Source organism: Dama dama, chromosome 21 (assembly GCF_033118175.1).
Source record: "Dama dama isolate Ldn47 chromosome 21, ASM3311817v1, whole genome shotgun sequence".
Taxonomy (NCBI): Eukaryota; Metazoa; Chordata; class Mammalia; order Artiodactyla; family Cervidae; genus Dama; species Dama dama.
In genome coordinates, this window is record NC_083701.1 from 17,802,921 (window position 1) to 17,827,394 (window position 24,474).

General features: G+C 37.6%; 1 long non-coding RNA gene across 1 annotated transcript in view; it reads left to right on the forward strand.

Moving 5' to 3' along the window:
• Nucleotides 1-24,474, forward strand: part of LOC133042276 (uncharacterized) — a 129,861-nt gene that overhangs the window by 44,290 nt on the left and 61,097 nt on the right. Inside the window, exons 2-3 of the long non-coding RNA XR_009689465.1 lie at nucleotides 6,756-6,862; nucleotides 20,850-20,922. This is a non-coding gene — a long non-coding RNA (uncharacterized LOC133042276). The remainder of the gene's footprint in view (nucleotides 1-6,755; nucleotides 6,863-20,849; nucleotides 20,923-24,474) is intronic.

The following is a 24,474-nucleotide window of genomic DNA, read 5'->3' on the forward strand; positions in this document are numbered from 1 at the left end:
TTAGCATTTGTTGAAGAACATAGATGCAAAAATCCTTAACAAAATTCTAGCAAACAGAATCCAACAACATATTAAAAAAATCATACACCATGACCAAGTGGGCTTTATCCCAGGAATGCAAGGATTCTTTAATATCCGCAAATCAATCAATGTAATACACCACATTAACAAATTGAAAGATAAAAACCATATGATTATCTCAATAGATGCAGAGAAAGCCTTTGACAAAATTCAACACTCATTTATGATTAAAACTCTCCAAAAAGCAGGAATAGAAGGAACATACCTCAACATAATAAAAGCTATATATGACAAACCCACAGCAAGCATCACCCTCAATGGTGAAAAATTGAAGGCATTTCCCCTGAAATCAGGAACAAGACAAGGGTGCCCACTCTCACCACTACTATTCAACATAGTGTTGGAAGTTCTGGCCACAGCAATCAGAGCAGAAAAAGAAGTAAAAGGAATCCAGATAGGAAAAGAAGAAGTAAAACTCTCACTGTTTGCAGATGACATGATCCTCTACATAGAAAACCCTAAAGACTCTACCAGAAAATTACTAGAGCTAATCAATGAATATGGTAAAGTTGCAGGATATAAAATTAACACACAGAAATCCCTTGCATTCCTATATACTAACAATGAAAAAACAGAAAGAGAAATTAAGGAAACAATACCATTCACCATTGCAACAAAAAGAATAAAATACTTAGGAGTATATCTACCTAAAGAAACAAAGGACCTATACATAGAAAACTATAAAACACTGATGAAAGAAATCACAGAGGACACAAACAGATGGAGAAACATACCGTGTTCATGGATTGGAAGAATTAATATTGTCAAAATGGCTATTCTACCCAAACCAGTCTATAGATTCAATGCAATCCCTATCAAGCTACCAACAGTATTTTTCACAGAACTAGACCAAAGAATTTCACAATTTGTATGGAAATACAAAAAACCTCGAATAGCCAAAGTAATCTTGAGAAAGAAGAATGGAACTGGAGGAATCAACCTGCCTGACTTCAGACTCTACTACAAAGCCACAGTCATCAAGACAGTATGGTACTGGCACAAAGACAGAAATATAGATCAATGGAACAGAATAGAAAGCCCAGAGATAAATCCACGAACCTATGGACACCTTATCTTTGACAAAGGAGGCAAGGATATACAATGGAAAAAAGACAACCTCTTTAACAAGTGGTGCTGGGAAAACTGGTCAACCACTTGTAAAAGAATGAAACTAGAACACTTTCTAACACCATACACAAAAATAAACTCAAAATGGATTAAAGATCTAAATGTAAGACCAGAAACTATAAAACTCCTAGAGGAGAACATAGGCAAAACACTCTCCGACATAAATCACAGCAAGATCCTCTATGACCCACCTCCCAGAATATTGGAAATAAAAGCAAAACTAAACAAATGGGACCTAATGAAACTTAAAAGCTTTTGCACTACAAAGGAAACTATAAGTAAGGTGAAAAGACAGCCCTCAGATTGGGAGAAAATAATAGCAAATGAAGAAACAGACAAAGGATTAATCTCAAAAATATACAAGCAACTCCTGCAGCTCAATTCCAGAAAAATAAATGACCCAATCAAAAAATGGGCCAAAGAACTAAACAGACATTTCTCCAAAGAAGACATACAGATGGCTAACAAACACATGAAAAGATGCTCAACATCACTCATTATTAGAGAAATGCAAATCAAAACCACAATGAGGTACCATTACACGCCAGTCAGGATGGCTGCTATCCAAAAGTCTACAAGCAATAAATGCTGGAGAGGGTGTGGAGAAAAGGGAACCCTCTTACACTGTTGGTGGGAATGCAAACTAGTACAGCCGCTATGGAAAACAGTGTGGAGATTTCTTAAAAAACTGGAAATAGAACTGCCATATGACCCAGCAATCCCACTTCTGGGCATACACACTGAGGAAACCAGATCTGAAAGAGACACGTGCACCCCAATGTTCATCGCAGCACTGTTTATAATAGCCAGGACATGGAAGCAACCTAGATGCCCATCAGCAGATGAATGGATAAGAAAGCTGTGGTACATATACACCATGGAATATTACTCAGCCATTAAAAAGAATTCATTTGAACCAGTCCTAATGAGATGGATGAAGCTGGAGCCCATTATACAGAGTGAAGTAAGCCAGAAAGATAAAGAACATTACAGCATACTAACACATATATATGGAATTTAGAAAGATGGTAACGATAACCCTATATGCAAAACAGAAAAAGAGACACAGAAATACAGAACAGACTTTTGAACTTTGTGGGAGAATGTGAGGGTGGGATATTTCAAAAGAACAGCATGTATACTATCTATGGTGAAACAGATCACCAGCCCAGGTGGGATGCATGAGACAAGTGCTCGGGCCTGGTGCACTGGGAAGACCCAGAGGAATCTGGTGGAGAGGGAGGTGGGAGGGGGGATCGGGATTGGGAATACATGTAAATCCATGGCTGATTCATATCAATGTATGACAAAACCCACTGGAAAAAAAATAAATAATAATAATAAAAATAAATTAAAAAAAAAACAAAAAAAAACAAAAAAAAACTTATATCACACCTGATAGAAAATGAACGAGCCTATGATTGATGTGATTAGGACTAACATTGAGAAAGTCTGACAGATATTTCTTTTGGACCTTGTTTTTATCGGTGGTGTTAAAGCTAACTGGGGAAATTTGCCCTGGCCATGTATCAAGTCATTATAGGGGACGTGGACTGAACTTTCATTCTCTGCCCTTCTGGTTAGGGCCTCCTATATCAGGCTTCCCTTCTAATCTCAGCCATGTTTATCTTGAATATAAAACTTGGCAAGAAAATTTAGCCCAAATGTAACTAAACTATGGTCATTCCAAATTTCGTTTTTTTACAAAAGCATGTTTTTCTCATTCCAATATTGAATTTCTTTCTGAGTTCCCATTTTCATAATTATCCTTCAGATGAGTGTCTCAAGAAATAAATAACTTTTGTTAATTTGAGCAACTTAGTTACAAAAATCAAAATAGAACATTAATTCTAACAACTGATTTAACCTCTCTAAGCAAGAGAACTGTTGTATAGGTTTAATGCTGTTTGTGAAGGAAGTATTGACAATTTGCCAACAATAACCATCAATGATAGACAGTAAAATTGCCTCTGGTGACAAGTCTTTTCAGGGTACACCTAAATTGGAAATAATTTGCATTGATCTTACTCTCCTCACCTATGATGGTCTATAGCTGTAAGAATGTTAATATGAAATATTCTTACTCTAAATTGATTTTTACAAATACATTAGTAGTAAGCTGGCTTTTCAATTATGTCTCCAAAGAAAAAAAGCCACGTCTCAATGTTCAGAATGTCAGTTTGAAACCTAATAACTTGGCAAGTGTGTTCTTTAACACATGTGATAATTTCATTGACTTTAAATTTTGTCCCCCAAGTTTTTTTAAAACTTTTGTTTATTCTTAAGTGTCATCATTTTTAAAACCATTTAAAAAACTATTTTATATTGGAGTACAGCTGGTGAACAATGTTGTAATAGTTTCAGGTGGAGCAAGGGTACTCAGCCTTACACATGTATGTATCTATTCTCCCCTGAACTCCCTGCTCCTCCCATCCAGCCTACCACATAACCTTGAACAGGGTTCCCTGTGTAAAGCCATTTATTTTTTAATGTTTATGGCCAATACTGGTTAGCCACGTCCACTTAAAACTTTGCTCTTTCATTTTATTTTGCCTTTATTTACCGCTGAGTTTCAGTGTATCTTCCTAATTTTTCTTTTACATTCCTATTCTTTTCATCCTCCCTTTCTTTTCTACTCTTATTTTTTCCCCACATGTCATCTGTGATATAAGGTATTAAAAACATAATAAATCAGAGCTTCTTAGATACTTCTCATAACAATTTGGATTCTCAAGTCAATTCCCATAATGAATCTAAACATTTAAATGACTTGATACACCCAGAGGGTATATTGTTAATAGCCATCAATTAAAATTTTTTTGTGATGGAATGCTTATATTAAATATAATCAACAGAGAGAAGATCAAATTTCCCCTGAAGAGAAATATAATCTTAGTATGTTAATCAAAAAATAAAAACTAAAAAAGAGGAAAGTAAATCAGGAGGTCAGTCTGATGGAGTTCTGCTATTTTTAACTTTTATATTAGTTTATTTTTGTTAGATTTCATGCTCTAAATACAGGAATTGTTGGCAAGAGTTTGAAAATTGAGTACTAATTTTATTTTTGTGTGTGTGGTCTATGAGTGATTTCTGCACACTATTGGTAATATATGAAATTTTATAAAATAAATACTATTTTATGATACTTTGCCATTGATTTTATGATTTTCCAGAATCAGTTGTCAAATTACTTACAAGCATTTAAAAGAATTTTTCAGTATGGCCTTATGTGTAAATTTGGTTATGCTGCCGCTGCTGCTGCTAAGTCACGTCAGTCGTGTCTGACTCTGTGCGACCCCAGAGACGGCAGCCCACCAGGCTCCGCCGTCCCTGGGATTCTCCAGGCAAGAACCCTGGAGTGGGTTGCCATTTCCTTCTCCAATGCATGAAAGTGAAAAGGGAAACTGAAGTCACTCAGTCGTGTCTGACTCTTTGCAACCTCATGGACTGCAGCCCACCAGGCTCCTCCATCCATGGGATTTTCAAGGCAAGAGTACTGGAGTGGGTTGCCATTGCCTTCTCTGTCAAATTCAAATCTTCTAATAAAATATGAAATATATGAGTTGCCTACTAAAAGATTTTGAATGTTGCTATATTTGAAGAGTTACCTATATCTACAAGAAAGAATGCATGTGTTGAGTTCACTGTGCAAAGATTGTTTCATGTCATCTAGGTAATAATCAGTATTTGTATGTTCATCACAGTGAAATATAAACAAAAAAGAATCTTACTTCCTTTTTAAAAACAAAAATAAGTGCAAATTCAAAGATGAAGATCCTTAAGGATCTCATTAAAATTATGATGAAGGAGATGAAATCACAAACTTAAAAGAAGTGCTCAAGACTTAAGAAGTGTAATAGTTTAGTTTGCACGGCCTTGAATTTGGAGCTCTGAACTTGCATGGTTGTATGCGTAACTGTTCCTGTAACTGTTCAACTAACTCAGTTGGAGAGAGAGTCGTCATGATGTGCTGGAAAATTATAGTATGTGGAGACTGAAAATACTGAGAAGTACATGCCTGACTCTAATTATAATGAACAAGTTATTTGGTTGCACCCAATGTTATTTTTTATTGTCCCCCTGGAAAGTACATATAATATCTCTTAACAATGGCACGTGGCTATTGTAAATCTCTATTATCTTTCTGGAATACAAAGAAAGAATATGGCAGCACTCCATACCTTCCAGTTCTCATGGGGTAACTCAATATGGCGAGGAAATAGTCTTTTTATCTCTTGGAACAAGGAGGAATTCTAATTCCTTTATTTATTCAAATGCTTTTGAATACATGCATTGATATAGACATGAGCTACCCTTGGGTTTATGTTTCTGTCCGTTCTTTTCCCATTTGGAACTCAGGTCTGACTCAAGAATTTTCTAGTAAATGATGAAAACACATGTTAAACCCATTCCTACTGACTTTCAGTCATATTTGCTATACAGTAACAGAATGGTTTTCTTATTCCAACAGCTCACTTTCCATGCAGCGACCAGAATGATTTTTAAAAACACAAATTATTTACAAAATGCTCCTGGTTAAAATCACTAAATAGTTCCAATTACACTTAGAATTTGTTAAAAAAAAAAAAAAATCCTTATCCTCTTCTTTGTAAAAGAAGATCCCTCTAACATCATTTGATGCTAATCCCTTCCTGGATCACTCGGTTCCTCAAATAGCCCTCTTCTGATGCCGGAACTTTGCACAAGCTGTCTTTCTGCCTGAACATTGCCTCATGTCTTTATGTCAGCCTAGATCTTTGCATGAAGGTAATCTTTTCAATGTTTAAGGTCTTACATCATTTTCTTCCAATGTTCTTTGTAGTATTTGTTTTAATCCTCAATTATATCTGTCTATTTACTTTTTGTCTGTGTCCAAGACTAGATTAAAAAAAAATAATTCTCCTCCCTCATGGGTTTACACATATTCAATAAGCAATCAGAATAATTAACTGAATGAGCAAACAGCTTCAGCATGAGTTGGTTAAAAGCATAGGCTTCGACAGATTGTATTTACTTGGTGTGTAAGTATTTGCTCACTCTTTCCTTGTCTACTTGCAAGTTAGCAGTGTCACCTCTAGCACCTACCACATCCCACACTGATAGATGAGGACATTCAGATCTAGTGAAGGTCACTCTCTTGCAGCAAAAGAGAGCTTATTTGAAGCTCAGGCTCTTCCCGCTGTGATGCATTATGTGCTAAGTTGCTTTAGTCATGTCCAACTCTTTGCGATCCCCTGGACTGTAGCCCACCAGGCTCCTCTGTCCATGGATTTTCCAGGCAAGAATACTGGAGTGGGTTGCCATGCCCTCCTCCAAGGGATCGTCCTGATCCAGGGATTGAACCTGCATCTCTTATGTCTCCAGCATTGGAAGGCAGGTTCTTTATACCTAGTGCCACCTGGGAAGGCCCTGTGATGCACTGCCTCATGCCTTTTTATTTTACTTTTTCAAACACTACTAAGGATGTTCCACAATTCAATTTCTAGAATAATTTTCAGACTTGATACGTTTCCTCTTAGAGAGTTTTCATGCATCTCCTCTTCTAGGTTGCTCTTCATTTATGGCCTCTCTCTCTCAAACAACTTTTTTTGAACTTGAAGTTTGACCACCAAGACTCCTCTGCCATGTACTCCTCTGTATGCAGTCTTTCCTGGTAAGTTTCTGGTTTTATGTAATGACATTTTCCATCACAGGTATATTCTTGTTAAGGTTGGTAAATCCTATAATTTCTTGCTCTGTGGTTAGACTTTAAAACATACATGGCGGGATGGGGAATACATGTAAATCCATGGCTGATTCATGTCAATGTATGACAAAAACCACTACAATATTGTAAAGTAATTAGCCTCCAACTAATAAAAATAAATGAAAAAAAAAACCACATTTACACTTAATACTTATTGACCATTTTTTAGAAAAAAAAGATAAAACATACATGGTGGTTCAGGATCTTCGCTAAACTCTTCAGTCAAAAGTTGGGTCTCAGTGAATGGTGGTTGTGTTGACTACTGGGCACATCTGAAGTTTGTGCATCCAGTTGGGGGTTCCATTTCTAGGTGCCCCCTACAGTTTCCAAGTCAATCTTCAAAAGCAGTATGTCTGTGTCTTCTGGAAAGTTCCTGAGGATCATAATTCTTAAATTTGCTCTTGCTTTCATAGCTTGGACAGTTACTATTGTGCTATTTTTAGATGCTGCTAGAGATATTTTCTTTTTAAAGATTTTCCATTTTGATGATGATGCTTGTGAGTCTTAGAAAACAGTTTTTCTTCTCCTATGTAATTAATACTAAATAACCTTTCAATTCTATAACATGGTTTATAGAGTTCAGGTTGGTTTCTAACATAGGCAAATGTGCTCCTCAAGTGTTCTTTTTGTGTTGTTCCAGATTTTTACAGGGAAGATGTTTACATGATCTTTGCCATAGCACATCAAGCTGCAATTCAGGAACCTCTGAGAAAAAATTTAGCCTCGGTGTGACTTAAGGAAGAATCAAGTTAATGAAAGCCTTGGTCCTAAGGAGTGGAGTGTGTATGTATGTGCATTGTGTGTGATGTGTGTCCTTGTGTGGGCATATGTGTGGGATGTATGGGAGGTGTATGGTGTGTGATATGTGTATGTTGACAGTGTCAGTGGGTAGGGATGGTTTTTCCTTCTCTTCCACCTTTCAAATCTCACACAGGGATCTCCCATTCTCTGACTTTAATTGTTTCTAACATGGGAGTCAGGGGTATGTGTTTTTCAGGTTCTCAGTCCCTGTGGTACAATAACAAGCAAAGAGGGATGAAGATGTACTGATTATTAGCCAGCAGCATCTGGAAAGTTACCACATTGACTGCAACTTTTTAATTAGAAAAGACAACTGACTTCATTTAAGGTAACTAGGCAAAGGGCTTTCTGCAGAGTTTAATTTAGTGCTAATAATTGGGGGCTGTGTAATAGTGTACTCCTCGACTCCTTTTAATGTCCAGGGACGCAGATTGAGGAGGATCAGCAGTCAGTTAAGTACCTGGCACATATGTGCACTCAGCATTTGTGGTTGTCATTACTTCTAGAGCAGGAGGAAAGACAATTAGCTCTTGGCAACATATTGAGGCAACAAGGCTGAGTCACTCAAGGAAGTTAGGCATTGGCCACAGAAATCAGTCACTACCACATGCAAAAGACGAAGCACAAAGGGTGTGAAGGATGCAAAGGATGAAGCACAAAGCTGCTTGGAAAAACCACATGTTGAGTTTTGGTCTTCTCACATCACACCCTGCGTCTCATTGCCCAGCTCACTGTCAGATGTATTTATCAATTTCTGCTTGGAGATTTGTTTTTTTCTCTCTACTCTTTTTTCCCCTCTCTCTGTGAATAACGTTTCCAATTCTTTCAACAGATGCTTGCTGAGCACTTGCTATGTGAAAAGCACTGTTCTGGGAGCTAGGAAAATAGGAATTTATAAATAAGAAGATTAACTATGAACTTTACAAAACAGCAATGTAACAGGGAGAAAAGAATGTGTGTGTATGTGTACGTGCATATATAGTTGTTATTATGCTCTAAGTGCTGGGGATAGAGTAGAAATAATATTTTTCCTCTCTTTGGGACTTTGTTGACATAATAGGGAGGGCTAAGGCAGATGTGAGAGACAGGTATAGGAGGATTTGAATATTTCAGAGTTTACAAACAGATGAGATGCATTCTTAAAGGTCATGTAATTAGAAATAGACCTTCTAGGCTATTTATCATAAACTGTTAAATTCCAAACAAACTGTTGTTTGTTCCATATACCCTTTGCCTATTAAAAAAATGCACACCAGAATCTCTTGAGAAACTAAAGGAGTAAATATCAGTGATAATAAAGGCTACAGTTTACTGAGTGCTTGTCAGATTTGTATCTTACAAAAATATTGCAACAATCATTTGACATGCTGTTTGACCAATATCATCTTTTAAATTTGTTCCAGAAATCCCAGCATGAGAACTATCATACTTTTACAGGTGATAAAGCTAACCAGGCAGTTTAGCTACTTTGTCGGTCACACTGCTAGTTGCAGGCAGGGAAGAGAATGAGGACCCTGTCTGCTGACTCTCATTTTCTACCATAACATAGTGTCCTACTTTAAAACAGAAAGTGCCTATGGTGGATTCACTCTCATATTAACACTGGGAAGATTTTTTTCCTGGATTATTCCAGATCATTGCTGCTCCTCTTCACCTCACTATGTTTTAGATTATTTACCATCAAATAGCACCTACTTTGGGGACAGGGCAAGGAAGGGGAGACAAAATAAATACACATCAATATATTTTGCTGTGTGTGTGCTTACTTGTGTCTGACTCTTTGCAACCCTATGGACGGTAGCCCACCAGTTTCCTCTGTCCATGGGATTTTCCAGGTAAGAATACTGGAGTGGGTTGCCATTTGCTGCCCCAGGGGATCTTCCTGACCCTGATCTAAATGACCTGCATCTTCTTGCATCTCCTCCTGTACTGGCAGGTGGGTTCTTACCACTGCTCCACTGATTTTGCTACAACTAGATAAAAGTGAGGGGAGAATGGATTAGAGTTACTTGCCAATTAATTCCCTCCCTCCTCCAGCCTTCCTCTCTTTTCCCTAATTCTTATGGAGTGCCTGCTACATACCAACTGTAAGGGTTTGGGTGAGCAACTGACATTTTATCTATAAAATGGGGATGCTGATTCCAATAGAGTTGTGCAACAGAATAAGATTTCTAAACCTTTACTATTACAGTTAAAGTTCATGAGACAACTTGGGGGATAAATGACAAGCAGTTTATCCCTGTTCTTATTAAACAGTTTCAAGTACAGTACAGTATTTTCTATTGATCTTGGTTTATTGCATTTCCCATTGTCTTATGTAATTTTAAACTGACAGGGCTGCAAAACCTGGTTGAGTCAGCCATTTGAGCTGGTAACTTTGATAAGAAAATACCCAAATCTGGGATATGGTGGGAAATGGTTCCTCCTCTCCCAGGTTTGGGTGCTTTTCTTTTTCCTGAAAACAGATAAGCAGACAAAATGAGAAGATAAATCTGTATGTGGATAATAATCCCTTCCAAGAAGTTAATAAAGAACTAAAGTGCTGAGGATTTTAAAGCCTTTCATTTTATCTCTTCAATTGGGTTTTTTCTTTTTTTTGGTATGCATCAACTCTATTGGATATTAAAGGAGTTTTATATCTCTAGCTTCAAAGGCATCTACTCTTCAAACTTCTTCAATGTGGAAAACAGTCTTTTAGAAATATGTTAAAAAACCAAGACTGCCAATGCTATAAGCACCCTGCTGACACAATATGATTTTGTGCCTGTTTTTTTTTTTTTTTTTTTAAACTTGCATCTCTAGGCAGGGGATCAGTGCCTGCTAATTAATCCAATCTCAATCCTGTCATAGTCACGCTCAAGGGAATATCTATTCCCTTCTTAGGGGGAATGGAGAGACTCAGAAACACACATGCATTAACCCAATAAGTCCTCAGGCGGCTTTGCTGCCAGAACGTGTTGCCAAGAGACTGTAAGCCATCAGGCCTTTCTGACTCATTATAAAACATATTCTCCTGATATATAAAAGCCAGTATGGGAGGGATTTGATGGACTACTAATGAGAGAGGTAAGGGACTAGGATACCTGCCCAGATGTGAGAAAACCATCTTTGTGGAAGGGCTCAAGGGACCACTAGGAAAGAAAATCTGAGAAGGGTATGTTGTGGCCGTGACACAGAGACCGACAGATACCAAGAAACTGTGCTATCTATTGGCTGCTTAAGTTCAGAAGGCAAAGAGCTTGTGTAACTGACTGGCAAAGAGACACTGGGTGGAGGAAGAAATGAGGCCTGATGGAGGTGGTCATTCTCTCTCTTTTTTTTTTGAAGGCTGTGGTATCTAGAGGTCACCAGAAAAAAGTTTTGTATATTGAAGATGAGATGTTATCTATTTTTCTGGTAAGGAGGTTTACACAGTGCTATCCAGTAAACCCCTTCCAGTAATGAGTCTTTTTAAGCTAACATGTTTTTTGCCTGTACTGGGATTTTAGCTGTCACTTATTCATGAATTTATTCATTCAAAAAGGTTAGAAAGCGATCTTCTTTTCCATTTCCTTAGTAACAGATGTGGGAACATACTGCTGCTTTTCTCCTTATTCTAGATGCTCTGGATTCCTTGCTTGGTTGATGGTTTAGGGCTCAAGACAGGGCAAATATTAGAAATGGTTTAGAGTGCAGATTCTGTATTCAGAAATATCCAGTTTTCAAGTCCAGTTCTGTCACTTCATAGCTGCAAGATCAGTTTCTGAACCTGTATGATGGGGATCAAAATAGCACTTACCAATATGACAGATATCACATTAAAAGTGATACAGTGACTGGCCCACATTTTAAATGCTCAAAAATGTTAGCTATTATTTTATAATCACTTCATCTTCATTCTGATTGTTTCTGGGAGTACTGTTTCTAACCATCGCCCAAGTAAATGTACTTCTAATGATATTCTCATATAATTTTTGGAGTTAAACTTTCTATTAAGTGAGAAGGAATATGTAATACAGGTAACAAAATAGGTAAAATAGATAATAAACAAGATGGATGGAGAAGAGAATGGAGAAAGGAAGGGGAGAGGACAGGGTTGCTGTTTAAGAAACCTTCATACCTTAAGTTGAGAAGCAGAGTTAGCATCTCACCCCAAGGAAATCTTTGTGTTTTTATCACAGTGGAAATACTGTGTTAGGATTGTAGTTTTCAGATCATCATACTTTGTCCAGTTCAACACAATGTCACATCATTTTCTGATACTTCTACACAAAGAAATGTTTATGATGCTTAACAGGCATTTTTCAGAAATGCTCTGAAAATGATTTTCATAGTCCATTCTCAGAATTATAGAATATAGAAATTTATAACTGCAAATAGTCATAATGTTATTAATGCAAAGCTTACAATTTACAGATACGGAAACTAAGCATAAGTGAGATAAAATAATATGCTTAATTTCATACAGTGAATTAGGACCAGAATCCAGGTCTCCCAGTTTCTTAGGCAAGGGATTCCTCCCTCCTCCCATCTTCTAATAGAATAAATAAGTCATGTAAAAAAGATACATAATTAATAATAAACAGAAATTTATATTTTTGCTCGATTTTTTCAAAATTATGCTTCTGAATATAATCACTCTGGGTCAATTCTTTTTTTAAGTTTTAAAAAACTTGTGATAAAATATAGGGTATGATAATCCACTCCAGCATTCTTACCTGGAGAATCCCATGGAAGAGCCTGGGACAGAGGAACCTGGCAGGCTACATACAGTCCATAGTGTCACAGAGTTGGACATGACTCAAGCGACTTAGCATGTGTGCATGCGTGCATGCATATATAATATAATGTTTATCATCTTAGCCATTTGTAAGATATAAATCAGTGGTATTATACACATTCACGATGTATCACCCCTGTTGCACTCCAAACCTTTTGATCATTCCAACCAGAAACTCTGTATCCATGAAGGAATAACTTCCTTTTTCCCTCTGCCCTTAGTCCCTGGTAATCTCTACTCTGCATTCTGTCTCTGAATTTGCTTTTTCTAGGTACCACATGTAAGTGGAATGGTACAAAACCTGTCCTCCAGGCTTATTTCATTAAATGTAATGTTTTCAATGTCCAGTCATGTTGTAGCATGTATCCAAATTTCATTCCTCTTTATGACTGAGTTTTCTATGCATAAAAATATGTAAAAATCTTGATATAAATAACACACACATATCACATTTTGTTTATTCATCTGTTGATGGGCATATGGCTTGTTTATCCTCTGGCTATTGTGAATCATATTTCCATTAACATCGTGTACAGATATTCAGGTCCCTGCTTTTTGTTCTTTTGGATACAAATGTAAAAGTAGAATTGCCGGGTCACGTAGTAGTTCTGTATTTAACTTTTTGAGAAACTGTTTTCCACAACATCTGCACACACTATTTCACGTTCCTGCCAGTAGTGCATGAGGGTTCCAATTTCTTTACATCCTTGCCGACCCTTGCTATTATCTTTTCAAAAAAGTTACAGCCATCCTATGTAAATATGAATTGATCTGTTCTTAATAATGGGGTGATTTTGCCCTCAGAGGACATTTAACAGCATCTGGAGACATTTTTGGTTGTTGTATTTCAGGGAACAGAGTTGGTTACTGGCATGTAGTGAGTAAAGGCCAGAGATGCTACTAAACATCCCGCAACGCACAGCACTTCTCTCCACAGCAAAGAACATGCCAGCAGTGCTGGGTGCCTTTCTCTAGGTACATGTCCAGTCGTCAGAGCTACGTTTCTGATACTCAGTCCTTTTTATGCTCTGAAACAACAGTTTCAGAGCCACTGAAACGTTTTTTGCCACTGAAATAACCCTATGATATGAAACAAACTCCTTGACACTAGATGGCACAGAGAGATGAGCTTTTCTGAAATGGTGAAATGCATGGCATTGCTAGGGACAGAATACTGCTCTGAAGTTGGGACAGAGCCCTGGCAGAATCACCTGAACTATCCCTGCTCAATGACAGTGATGCCATTGCCACTTTTGATTCTGCTTCGAAGCATTTCTCTGCACTGAACTTATATCCAGTCAGGAGTTCCCTGGGAATTACTACTGTATTCTCCACAGTTACTTGCAACATGAAACCTGTAACAGAAATATGTAGTCCATTAATGAATCATTTTGGAACCACTCATTAGAGGCAGATTCAATGTATGTGCTAATATAAGTCTTCATTACGGAAAATTTTGATTATAAATTTAAAACACCTTCTGTCCTCAGTGCAAGGAATGTTACTGAGGGCACTTACTATGTGCTCAGTGCTGTGCTGAACTTAGGGATGACATGATGATGCTTAAATAGTGTCTCAGTTTTGTGAAGAATACCTGCATGTTTCTCTTAAAGGTAACTAGTATAAGCTTATGATGAAGTACCACGCAACAAAAGTCATATTTTTAATGTTTAATGACAAGTATAAATATTCACCAATCAGTATAATATTGATTGAGGCAATTGTTTACAAAAGTATATAAATTGTATAAACCCAGTTCAATTTTAAGAATTATGTTGTATAATATATGTATATGAACGAAACATCACCTCATGGGAAATAGATGGGGAGACAGTGGGAACAGTGTCAGACTTTATTTTTTGGGGCTCCAAAATCACTGCAGATGGTGACTGCAGCCATGAAATTAAAAGACGCTTACTCCTTGGAAGGACAGTTATGACCAACCTAGATACCATATTAAAAAGTAGAGACATTACTTTGCCAACAAAGGTCCGTCTGGTCAGGGCTATGGTTTTTCCAGTGGTCATGTATGGATGTGAGAGTTGGACTGTGAAGAAAGCTGAGCACCAAAAAATTGATGCTTTTGAACTATGGTGTTGGAGAAGCCTCTTGAGAGTCCCTTGGACTGCAAGGAGATCCGATCAGTCCTGGGTGTTCATTGGAAGGACTGATGCTGAAGCTGAAACTCCAATACTTTGGCCACCTCATGTGAAGAGTTGACTCATTGGAAAAGACCCTGATGCTGGGAGGACTGGGGGCAGGAGGAGAAGGGGACGACAGAGAATGAGAAGACTGGATGGCATCACCGACTCGATGGGCATAAGTTTGAGTAAACTCTGGGAGTTTGTGATGGACAGTGAGGCCTGGCGTGCTGCGATTCATGGGGTCACAAAGAGTCGGACATGACTGAGTGACTGAGCTGAACTGACTGATGAAGGAAAATCAAATAAAATACCTCTAAATGTTAACTGGGAAATAATAAGGTTTTTTCCTAAATATTTTCTCTTTTAAAAAATATTTTCTACATGCATTAGGTTTATAATCCATAATAATAATAATAATTTAAAAAATAAGGTTAGCCTATATTAGATGATTGTCCACTCACTCCCTGCCCACACTCTTAAGTAAACCAATATCTACTCTGAAACATTGCTCTTTGGAGGATGGAGAAAGGAGATGGGGGAAGGTTCAGGAGTGAACCCCCCTGGTCTGTTTGGATGGCTCCTGAGAGTCTGCTCGGGAAGAATGATCAACTCTGAGACTGATGTAAAGGCTGTGCTTCACAACTTTCATGTGCATAGGAGCCACTTGGCAGCTTTGTTGACGCGCACATCTCTGATTTAGAAGTTTTGGGCTACAGACTGAAATTCACATTTTTAACAAGCTTCCTTCCTGCGGTTGTTGCTACTGCTGCTCCATAGATCACACTTTGAGTAGCAAGGAGTTCAGAGACCATTCTTGACTCCTCTACTTAATTTTTTGAACTATGCTTAGTAATCATATAGACCACATTTGTGTTTGCCTTAAAGTCTCTACAGAACTTTACATAGAACCCTTACAAACACAGGGGCAGTATTTACCTTTAGTTTTAGTGACAGCGTTTAAGTGACTGGCCAGCATCACACAGTTAGTGAGTGACTGAGCCAAATCTTGGGGTTCAAGTATAGCACTTAGACTACTTCTCTGTGCTTGATTTCTCTTATCAGTAAATGGAGATGTAGCCCAGGCAATGCTTCTAGGATGCAGCAAGAAGGATATGCCTATGTGTTGGCAAGCTATAGCATTACAAATATGAATATCTAAAATTTTCTACATAATTTGGAAATTATAACTAGGTAAAGTTGAGATTTTGCCCTTATTTAATGAAGAGTTAAATTTATGCCTAACCTGTTTGGGAGGGATGCAAGTCTTCTCAAACAAAGGAAGCCAGCTGCTGAGCCAGAGAATGCAAACTCAGCCACCTGACTTCCAGGCCTTGTCAGGATCCGGTAGATTCCTTTCTTCCAGGGCAACACTGAGCCGGGGGCAGCTGGAGCATTTCTGTTCACTCCTGGTTTGTGGTCTCGGCTGGTGAATGTTGACCCTGCATCTTTGACATTTCAGCCCACACTATGTTTTTCATGTCACAAACTAACTTGCTTGATGTGGTGAAACTCCACCCCACTCTCTTCTGTGCAATAGGCTGTTATATCTGCATCTAGGAAACAATATGTGTGCCTGGACATGACTTAGAGATCAAGATGGTACACAGGGTTATGACACCTTTGGCAAGGGGCAAGGATTGTAATTCTTTTATTTTTGATGGAGCAATTTGCATCTAGTTTACTCAAAAACAATGTCATTTTGGCCAATTCATCTTTGTTACTGTTGGAAATTCCAACTGTGTATGTATATATGTGTGTGTGTTGTGTGTGTATGTGTGTGTTATGTGTGTGTGTGTGTGTGGAGCCAGTGCACATGGGATAGGGTGGAAACAAATTGCCAGAAGAATGTGTAGATGCTTCATTTCAGGCCTCACTGAAAAGGAGAGAAACAGTTGGCAGGGAAACTTAATTTACTGAAGTATACCAAACTTCTCAATGGAAAACTTTGTACTTCCCAGATTGTTCTATAGATTAGCCTTGAGGATTGATTTATTAATATCTGGAATTCTATGCATTTGGCTAATAATAATGCTATTTTCTATTTAAGGCCTGTGGCGCTAGAGCTGCCTTATAATGACTTTGCAGGCATCTCTAAGGAGAGAAGAGCTTGAAGACCACTCAAAATGGAAAGACTAAATCCTACTAGTCCAACATTAGACACCTATGAATTCAAGGTCAGCGGGGCCTCTAAACCTAACCACAGAGCTTCCCTACTGCCTTAGACACCAGCTAAATTCAAAATAGATATCTTATATTAACATATTTATGTTAAATCTAGAAAAATGGTATAGATGATCTTATTTGCAAAGCAGAAATAGAGATACAGATGTAGAGAACAAATATATGGATACCAACTGGGAAAGGGAGATGGGGGCAATTAGGAGATTGACACATATATATTATTGATACTACATATAAAATACATGACTAATGAGAACCTACTGTATAGCACAGGAGACTCTACTTAATGCACTGCAGTAACCGAATGAGGTGGAAGTTCAAAAGAGAGGGGATATATGTATACATATGGCTGAGTCTTGCTGTTCCGTAGAAAGTAGCACAAAAATACTGTAGAGCAACTACACTCCAACAAAAGTTAATTTAAAAAAAAATGATTAGAGATTATGGATTAGTTTTGAGGTACTGTGTTGTTTTCCTACTATCATTTGTCTGAGATTATCTTGTCCCCGGTAGAAGTCAAGGAAATCTCGGGTTTGGGCTCCACTGGAGTAAAGGACCTGTATTATCTATTGATGCATAAAAATGTGGCAACTTAAAGCAATGCACACTTGATCATGTCTGATTTCTGTGAATCAGGGATCTGAATACAGCTGAACTGGGTCACGTGCATTATGGTTCCTCCCGGTGTGCAATCAAGATGCTGACTGGGGCTGCAGGTACCTAAATACTCTAAAGACTCCACCAGGAAAAAAATTCATTTCCAAATTCACCCATGTGTTGGCAGGATTCAGGCTGTTGGTCAGAGGTGTCCCTCAGTTCGCCATGCGGGTCTTCTCCAGGGGCAGGTTAGAGTATTGAACAGTTTGCTTCATGAAAGCAAGCAGATGAGAGAGTGAGAAATGGAAGTCAGCCATCTGTAACCTAATCTCAGTGATAACCCCTCACCTTGTTTTTATTCTATTCAGTGGAGAAAAACCACAGGGGATAGCTCGCACTCAGGTTTCCACAAGGGCTTGAGTATCAGGGGGTGAGGATCACTGGGGGACCTTTCAGAAACTGCCTCCCACCTGGTCCCTGAAATATTCAGCATTGCCTGCATTGAATTGAGGTTTAAGAAAAATTGGACAATCTTATTTCAAACAATCTAAATTTGTAGGATAGTCCAAGGTATTTTTCTTTGAGTCACTCTGGGCCTCAGGGACAGAATCGTATCAGGGTATCTTAGAGGCTTGAGGGCAGCTGGGCAAGTGTTTTTTAAAATTTCTTATATCATTTTATTTATTTGGCTGTACCCCCAGGTGTATGGGATCTTAGTTCCCCCACCAGGGACTGAACCCACACACCCTGCAGTGGAAATGTGGAGTCTTAACCACCAGACCCCCAGGGAAATCCCTGAGCAAGTGTTTATTGAATGTCAACTATTTGTGGAAGGTTGTGCTGGGGATTGTGGAGAATAAGAAGAAAGAAAGAAAATGAACAAAGTGTGCCTCACACCATGCTCACTGCTTTCCTATGTATCATTTAATCCTAGAAAGTGGTGCCTACTCCTCTTTTTAAAGAAAGAAAAATGGGGCTCAGCAGCATTACAAAATTGCTTAAGAACACAAAGTTATTTAGTAGTGGAGATGGAATTTAAATCCAGAACTGTCTAACTGCAAAATTCTTCTTCTCCCCACTAAGTGCCTTTATATGACTTTAAAATATCTCATGGAGTGTGACAAGTAATCCCAATACGCATGGAAGTACTGTCCCCACCACCTGCCGTCACCCCAGAATTGATTTTATTGAGTGGATTTCAGTGTGATACATCAGGCTACACTGAAGATGATAAGACCTGCCATTGTGTCTGTCTTAAGGATATGAACCATTTCTTGCAGTGTTCTTTGTAGCAAGGTTTTCACTTCTGATCTTAGAACTAAGAGTGGCTTTCCTTCTAGTAGGTCATTGTTTAGTTCTCATTTGTAGACAATCTCCCAGTTTAGAAAATGGTGAGCCATACATTTAACTGTCAGAAAGCTCAAAGAAAAAAATATGAGGACCATACTGATATTAATTTTTTAATCTCATTTTTTAATTTAATGTCCTTATTCCTGGTTTTCCTTCTGCTCTCATACTATATCAATTTTAAGTTTATATGTTCACTTACTGTGTATAGCTTTTTAAGCAATCTTGAAACACTTTTGAAATAAGATGAAATATAATCAATAAAAGTTAACTATATTCCATTTGTGACTATTAAAAAAACCTAAAAGTGCTACACTGTGCTATATCTGCAGTGGGATTTCAGGTGGGCGAGAGTGAGAACAATGTGGATTGGAACCCTGCTTTGATTGCCCAGAGTACAAAATTGACCCTTCTCCTAGAGCCAATATCTGCTCAAAAAATATTACCTCAAAGTGACAAATGACAGGAGAGTAAACGGCACGTGTGCCCTAGTGAGTCCTCGTATTTGTCATAGGTTCCACACTTGCCACTTTAACTATTAATAACACTTTCTAAAATCCTCTCTAGAAGGTATGGCTGTGATGGTTCATCCCCTGGGGCTCACTGAAGTCGTGGCTTACCTAAGGTTACATGTTCAGCGGTGAAGTGTAGGGGACTCGGACACCAAATCCTATTTATATTGTCGGGTCATTTTTTCTATGTCATGGAAGAGAAGATTCTATAAAAACATAAGGCAAAACTTTCTTTGATCAGTAGATGGAGCTTCATGACTTGCAGAAAGTCATTTCCTTTTCTTTTTTCTGAATCTTCATCCTTTTTTGAATGACTCCTCCTCTTCCTCCATCCTTTTTTAACTTCTGTTTTTTCGCCCTTCTTTCTTGCTCTGTGTTAACTTTATTATCATGCTACCCATTCTCTTCAACTGTAAAGGTTTCACCAGACAAAAAAGCCTTGTGATCCATCTGCTGGGTTGCCTGGTTGTTTAAGCCAAGTTTCCTAGGACTTAATTCACCTGACTAATATGTTGGGGGTGAAGGAGATACGTACCTGGCCTTTCTCTCCTGACATGTCAAATCTGGGCCTTTTACGGATGTAATTGATTGGTCCTTTTAGTGTGAGAACCACATAGGCTTATTTTGTTCCTTCTCTAAGCCTCATGCATCCCTGCATATATTCATCAGATTGAGAGATTGATTAAGCCAATTTCCCTGATAAAACTAGCAGCCTTTTACCTCAGAGCATTTTTCACTATGTGATCTTTTTGTTTGCTGACTGTCTCTCATCAATATTATGCAAGCTTCATAAAAACACAGATCTTGCTTGTTTTGCTTACCACTCTTGCATTAGCTCTTAGAGTAGACTTTGGTGTATTATACAGTCTCAGTAATATTTGTTAAACGAATTAGCTGAACAGTTGTCTGCAGCTTATTCAAAATTCAATCAGGAGGTAAAAACCACCTTGAGTACTCTAACTAGGAAGAGATTTAGTACAGGCAATAAGTTGCTTGTAAAATCAAAGGATTGAAAAAATAGGTTCTCAACTTCCAGAAGCACACAGACCTGATCTTAGAGCTTGAAAGTGTGGTCTGGGGACCAGAAGCATTGAGTCACTTGTGAGCTTGTTTATCTCAAGTCCGATCCCAGACTAACTCAACCCAGAATCTGGTTTTAATAAATTTTCCCAGTGACTTGTGTGCATTGCACTAAAGTATGGGAACCGCTGTTTCTCAGGAACACTTTTGAGACTCTGATGCCCAGCAGCCAAAATTCTTCACACTAGAACCTAGAAAAAAGCGAGCGTGCTCAGTCATGTCTGACTCTTTGCAGCCCCATGGACCTGTAGCCTGCCAGGCTCCTCTGTCCATGGGGAGAACCTAGAGAATGGACACTAAAGATTCGATCCAGGAGTAGGAAAGTCAGCACAAGTAGCCTCTGCCACCACCACTGCTTTTTTCATTGTTGTTGTTAATTGTGGTAGAAAACACATAATGTAAAATTTATCATTTTGACCATTTTGAATGTACAGTGCAATAATGCTAACTATGTGCACATTCTTTCGCAACAGATATCTAGAGCTTTCTCATCTTGCAGAACAGAAATTCTGTATCCATTGAACAATTCCTTTTGCACCAGCCTGGGTAAGCACACTGTACTTTCTGTTTCTAAGTTTGGCTGATTTAGACACCTCATATTAGAGGAATCATGCAGTATGTGTCTTCTTGTGACTGGCTTCTTTCTCTTATCATAATATTCTCAAATTTCATTCCTGTTGTAGCATATGACAGGATTTTTTAAAGGCTAAAGAATATTCTATTATATGTATATGCTATACTTTCTTTGTCCATTCATCTGCTATTGGACATTTAGGTTGCTTCTACCTCTTGGCTATTACAAATAATGCTGCAATGAGCATGAGTGTGCAAATATGTCTTAGAGATTCTATTTTCAATTCTTTTGGATATATATCTAGAAGTAGGACTACTAGATCATATGGTAACTCTATTTTTAATTTTTGAAAGAACCTCCATACTGCTTTTCATAGCAGCTACATGATTTTACATTTCCACCGACAGTGGACAAGTGTTCCAGTTTCCTCACATTCTTTGTAACACTTGTTTTCTGTTGCTACCGAACATTCTAACAGGTATAAAGTTATTTCTCATTGTGGTTTTGATGTGTATTTTCCTGATGATCAGTGATTTGGAACATCTTTTCATATGCTTGTTGGCTATTTATATATTTTCTTTGGAGAAATGTCTATTCAAGTCCTTTGGCAAGTAAAAAAGCAGGTTATTATTTTTGTTAAGTTGTAGGAATTCTTTAATATTCTGGATATTAACCCTTTCTCATGTATCTGGTTTGGAAATGTTTTGCCCCGTTCCATATGTTGCATTTTCACTCCGTTGGTTGTTTCCTTTGCTGTGTAGACCGTCTCAGTTTGATGAGGTCCCATTTGTCTGTTTTATGTTATTTATGCTTTCAGTGTCATAGCCAAGAGATCATTGTCAAAAATGCAAGGCTATAAAGCTTTTATCCCATGTTACAGTTCTGGGTTTTACATTTAGGTTTCTAATCCAATTTGAGTTAATTTTTATATATGGTATAAGGTAAGTGTCCAGCTTCATTCTTTTGCATGTAGACATTCCATTTTCCCAATACCTTTTTTTGATGAGACTATACTTAGTATTCTTGGTATCCATGTTGAATATAATTTCACCATACATGTGAGAATTTATGCCTGTTCACTCTATTTTGTTCAGCTGATCTATATGCCAGTATTATACCATTTTGACTAAGGTAGTTTTATAATATGTTTTTTAAAAAATATTTATTTATTTGGCTGTGTTGGGTCTTAGCTGTGGCATGGGGGCTTACTTGCCCCGTGGCCTGTGCAATCTTAGCTCCCTGACCAGGGACTGAGCTCACATCTCTTGTACTGCAAGGCAGATTCTTAACCACTGAACCACCAGGGAAGTCCCTGAAATATGTTTTGAAATCCGGAAATATGAAGTGTTTAGTTTTTCTTTCTCATGATCATTTTAAATATTCGAGGTACTTTGAAATTCCATATCAGTTTTGGGATTTTTTTTTTTTTCAATTTCAGCAAAAAAATGCCATTGGGATTTTGACAGGTATTGCATTGGATTCATTGATTGCTTTGGATAGTATGAACATTTTAACAATATGAAATCTTCATCTGTGAACACAAGGTCTTTCCATTTATTTGTGGCTCCTTTAATTTCTTCTATCAATGTTTCATAGTTGTCAGTTTCCAGGTCTTTCACCTCGGTTACATTTACTAAGCATTTTGCTCTTTTTGGTGCTCTGAACTGCTTTTTGACCTGTACAAAGCTGGAAAATGTATTTCACAATATAGCTCAGGGAACACTTATGTTTTTATGACCCTCCTAGATAGCAACGATATTCAACAGCTGCAGGAGGATTTCACCACCTCATTTCCACTGTCCAAATCTCATACAATCTATTTCTAGTACAGAACTTTGGCTGCAAGGAAATCTGGGAAATAACAGGTTTTGGCTTTCCATCTTTTCTAATAGAGTAAACCAATCTGAAAGTATCTAGCTCATGAATAAAATAAGTTATAAGGATATATTGTACAGAACATGGAATGTAGCCAATATTTTATAATAACTTTAAATAGAGTATGAGCAGTAAAATTTTTAAATCACTGGGTTGTAAACCTGAAACTAATATTGTAAATGAAGTATATCTCAAAGTATAAAAAGTAAGATATAGCTAGCTAGAGTATGAGCTATATGGGTGGTCTCTCCAATCGCCTTTGATCACTTACACTGGTGCTACACACACATCACCCCACTTCTGTGTATTTTGCTGCTACAGTAGAACCTTCAACTATCTTTAGAAGATTACCCTTGAGCTATTGGACCCAACCACCTCTGCATTTCTGCCTGGAGATTTACCTACTGCCTGTTTGCCTGCCTACCATCAGTGGCTTGTACTAATAACTAATTGTGCTAATAACTGACTAATAATTTGTACTAATAACTGACCAGTGCAGTACTAAAGCATCCTGACTGAAGTTGGGACTTAGTGAAAATCCATCCTTTCTTGGCGTCTTCTCCTTTTCCCTATCCTGCTTTCCTTATTTCTTTACCAGTCTCCTTGGGAGCACTTCTTTAATAAACACTCTTCACATGTACCCTGTAAGCTCTGCTACCAAGAATCTGACCTAAGACAGTGTGGGCATCTAGATTGGGATTGCTAAGGAAGATTTGCATTCAGATTTGTAATTGTTTTCTTATCTACTGCTTTATTAAAACCGGTAGTATACAAGCCCTATAACCCCTTTCTTCAGACATAAACTCAGTATTTCAATTAGAAGAGCAGACAGATTTTGTAAATTTCATGCTAACTAGTTACAAGTTTATTATTTTCTAGATACCTGAAGACAAAGTTCTTTCAGAATTTGTTTCATTACTTAATAGTCTCCTTCCTTTAAAAGAACACCTTTTTCTTTTGCTTATTTTTTAAAATAACTGTTAAATCAATTTGAGACAATAACCATTACATTACTATTATAACTGACTATTCTTTATGTTCTTCTGGATTATTTTGTCTGTTGAAGACTGGAAGAGTCCAATTTATTTGGTCAATGATTTATATTTCTTGTACAAAAGGCATGAAATAATCTGAAATGTTTTTAATGAACTGTGACAAGACTAACATTTTTGCTTGTTCACATGATTATTTCAACCCTATGGCTCCCTTGTCCCATTCACAGAGCTGGGTATCATGGAAAATTCAAAGGATTAGAAGGTATTGTCACTACCTTCAAGAAACATATAGTCTATTTAACTCATGAATTATCAGGTCAGTCCAGAGGCTGTTTTGACCTTCAAGTTTTTAGTTTAATTGTATTATGTGTAAAAAAATAGGATAATATGAGCATGGATCAATTTTCACTCAGTTATTTTTTAACTCAATTTTCTCATTCTAATGAAATTCTTCCCTTTGGTTCTCATCTCTAAACTTGCAAAAAGAAAAAGTTAGTAATCACTGCCTCTACTTATTTATCTCACTTTTTTCCCATGCCAATCTTCTTTCCCCTGCTTAACTGTACTGAATATGCTCAAGCAGAGTTCACCAATCCAGTGGCTATTTCCCCCCATCTTGATCTCTCTGTATGTTTTCTGTAACATTTGAAATTC